The following is a 3816-nucleotide window of genomic DNA, read 5'->3' on the forward strand; positions in this document are numbered from 1 at the left end:
TCAAATGCTGCTCAAAAAGACAAAAACACCACACAAATCTAGCGAGCATGGTTTAGTGTTCTACTTTTCTCAACAGACTCGGGACTGTGCCTATGACGATATACTATCAAATTTACAGTAATTTAAAACACGCGTAGCTACGAGGCAAGCAAAACCTGAGCTGCGGTCGCGTGACGGCAGTGAAGCGGGCAGAGAACTGTCACTATATGGAGGCTTCATGGCAGCGATATGTACCTCATATGTGCACAGAAAAAAAATATTTAGTATGATCACCATAATACTGATTTGCAATGAAACTGTATATACATGTCAATTTTTTCCGAGTGGTTTTTTTTTTTTTTTTTTTTTTCGTGTCAGAGGGTGTCGGTTGGTTTGACAAATTATGTCAATCCGTCCATCATGTGCTACTCAAGCGCCCCAAAAACAAAGCGCGCGGACACGGGAGATGTCGCAATATGTCTACATTTTTCTTAACAGACTAATGAGAGTAGAAAGGCGAAATCATAAAGCAAACAATTATTTCTCGTCAGCATTTGACGATCTGAGATGCGGGGACGACAGGGGAGCTGACCGGATTATTTTATTTATTAATACCAGTGCAAAAATTCAAAACGATCATCTTAATAATAAAAAACAAAAATACAACAGAGCGAGAGGTTAATATGATGTGTTGGCCGTTCCATAATTAGAAATTAAACTTTCGATTTATTTTTGTTTTCGTGACAGCAGGCATGCCGCGTTGGCTGTTAGCAGCAGCATTGTATATGTGAGCAAGATCATGCTAAAGAAAGTCCGTGCGCCCCCGACCCCAACCCCCCGCTCCCCCCACAAAAGGAAAATGTTTAACCGTGTCCTCAATCGAAATGCAAGCACGAGCCATGACTTTGATCCCATTAAACTAGGACAGACGACGCGGAAGTTCTCCCTCGCTTTTGCAGCAGCGGGAGGGAGACGAGGCTGTCTCTGAGAGCAGAATGATATCGCCTGTCATTCATTTCTGAAACTACGACGAGTGGTCAATGTGCAAGAGAGGGAGGGACCAAGCAATGTCACTTCCCGTTCAGTTATACTGCGAAGCGGTCTTTGGGGATTCGTTCGGCAACGTCACTTCCCGTTCACTAACCGAACGATTCATTTGGGTGGGGAGGGAGATGAGGGGGGCGAACGATTCGTTGAACGATTCGTTTGAACGAATCGTTTTACTGAACGAACCGGAATGGATTCGTTTACTCAAGTGAACGACAGATCCCGTCACTACTCTGCATTGTGGCCGCAGGAAACCTGTTTCAAATCCGTGTCACTGCACCTCTGGATTCACCTACATTTTAAGAAGATTCTAAATCAATTCCCTCTGCTGGTTCAACTATTTTCAACCGTGGCACACATGAACCAGCAGAGGGAAATCGGAGATTGTAGGTTGACTCCTGGCTAGCTCGTTAGCTGTTTTGCCTGTCAAAGCTTGGTTTTCGCCAACACTGTTTGACAGAGTTTCCAGTACTAAACAGTCCAGCTGAGTGAGAGAACCCAGTTCTGTGATCGAATAGTGATTGGTACTCTGCCTTTTGGCCGCAGGAACCCTGTTTCAAATCCGGGTCACGTCACTTCTGGATTCCCTGACATTTTGAGACGATTCTAACTCATATCCCTCTGCTGGTTCAACTATTTTCAACCGTGGCACACATGAACCAGCAGAGGGAAGTAGGAGATTCTAAGTTCGACTCCTGGCTAGCTTGTAAGCTGTTTTGCCTGTAGAAGCTTGGCTTTGGCTATCACTGTTGAACAGACATTCCATTACTAGACAGTCCAGTTGACCAAGGAAAGCCAGCGCCGTGATCGTATAGTGGTTAGTACTCTGCGTTGTGGCCGCAGGAACCCCGGTTCGAATCCGGGTCACGGCAACTCTGAATTCCCTTACCTTTTGTGAAGATTCCCAATGATTTTCCTGTGCTTGTTCAGCTCTTTTCAACAGCGGCACACACGAACCCTAGTCTGCAGCCTAGGGCGAGTGGCGCAATGGATAACGCGCCTGACTACGGATCAGGAGATTCTAGGTTCGACTCCCGACTGTTTTGCCTGTAGTAGCTTGGCTTTCGCCAACACTGTTTGACAGAGCTTCCAGGTCTCGACAGTCCAGTTGAACCCAGCGCTGTGATCCTATAGTGCAGGGGTTCCCAACCTATTCCACTAAGGCACACTGTGGGTGCAGGATTTCATTCTTACCAAACAAGATGACAACACTTTTTCCCCAATCTGGTGTTTTACAAGTGCAATCAGTTGATTGCAGTCAGGTGTGGCTTGTTTTAGCAGAAGCCTCATTGGTTCAACTGTCTCTGCTGGATCGGCTGGAACAAAAACCAGGACCCACAGTGTGCCTTGAGGACTGGGTTGAAAACCCCTGCTATAGTGGTTAGTATTCTGCGTTGTGACCGTAGGAACTCCGGCTCACGGCACCTCTGAATTCCCCTAGCTTTTGAGAAGATTCTAACTGACTAAATGTTCACCTCATTTTAACTGTGGCACACATTAACTCAAAGCTTGAGATTAGGGCTAGTGGTGCAATGGATGAAGCTCCTGACGACAGATCACGAGCTTCTAGTCTTGACTCCTGGCTAGCATGTCAGCTGTTTTGCCTGTACTCGCTTGGCTTTGGCTAACACTGTTGGACAGACGTTCCAGTACTAGACAGTCCAGTTGACTGAGAGAACCCAGTGCTGTGATCGTATCGTGGTTATTATTCTGTGTATTGTCACGGCACCTCTGAATTCTCCTACCTTTTGAGAAGACACGGACTTCCCTCTGCTCGGTCAACTCATTTTAAGTGTGGCACACATGAAGTCAAATCTTGAGATTAGGGCTAGTGGTGAAATGGCTGAAGCTCCTGACGACAGATCACGAGCTTCTAGGTTTGACTCCTGGCTAGCTTGTCAGTTGTTTTTGGCTGTAGCAGCCTGGCCTTGGCTAACACTGTTGGACAGACATTCTGGTACAAGACAGTCCAGTTGACTGAGGGATACCAGAGCCGTGATCGTACAGTGGTTACTACTCTGCATTGTGGCCGCAGGAAACCTGTTTCAAATCCGTGTCACGGCACCTCTGGATTCCCCTACTTTTTAAGAAGATTCCAAATCAATTCCCTCTGCTGGTTCAACTATTTTCAACCGTGGCACACATGAACCAGCAGAGGGAAATCAGAGATTGTAGGTTGACTCCTGGCTAGCTCGTTAGCTGTTTTGCCTGTCAAAGCTTGGTTTTCGCCAACACTGTTTGACAGAGTTTCCAGTATTAAACAGTCCAGCTGAGTGAGAGAACCCAGTGCTGTGATCGAATACTGATTGGTACTCTGCCTTTTGGCCGCAGGAACCCTGTTTCAAATCCGTGTCAGGGCACTTCTGGATTACCTGACATTTTGAGAAGATTCTAACTTATATCCCTCTGCTGGTTCAACTATTTTCAACCGTGGCACACATGAACCAGCAGAGGGAAATCGGAGATTGTAGGTTGACTCCTGGCAAGCTCATTAGCTGTTTTGCCTGTCAAAGCTTGGTTTTCGCCAACACTGTTTGACAGAGTTTCCAGTACTAAACAGTCAAGCTGAGTGAGAGAACCCAGTGCTGTGATCGAATAGTGATTGGTACTCTGCCTTTCGGCCGCAGGAACCCTGTTTCAAATCCGTGTCACGGCACTTCTAAATTCCCTGACATTTTGAGAAGATTCTAACTCATATCCCTCTGCTGGTTCAACTATTTTCAACCGTGGCACACATGAACCAGCAGAGGGAAATCGGAGATTGTAGGTTGACTCCTGGCTAGCTCGTTA

The 3816-nt window shown here is 46.5% G+C and overlaps 1 non-coding gene across 1 annotated transcript; it reads left to right on the plus strand.

Moving 5' to 3' along the window:
- The first annotated feature begins 1826 nt into the window (after window positions 1–1826).
- trnah-gug (transfer RNA histidin (anticodon GUG)) lies at window positions 1827–1898 on the plus strand. The gene has a single exon. It is a non-coding gene; the product is annotated as a tRNA-His (tRNA).
- Window positions 1899–3816: the final 1918 nt, after the last annotated feature.

Source organism: Corythoichthys intestinalis, chromosome 19 (assembly GCF_030265065.1).
Source record: "Corythoichthys intestinalis isolate RoL2023-P3 chromosome 19, ASM3026506v1, whole genome shotgun sequence".
Lineage (NCBI taxonomy): Eukaryota > Metazoa > Chordata > Actinopteri > Syngnathiformes > Syngnathidae > Corythoichthys > Corythoichthys intestinalis.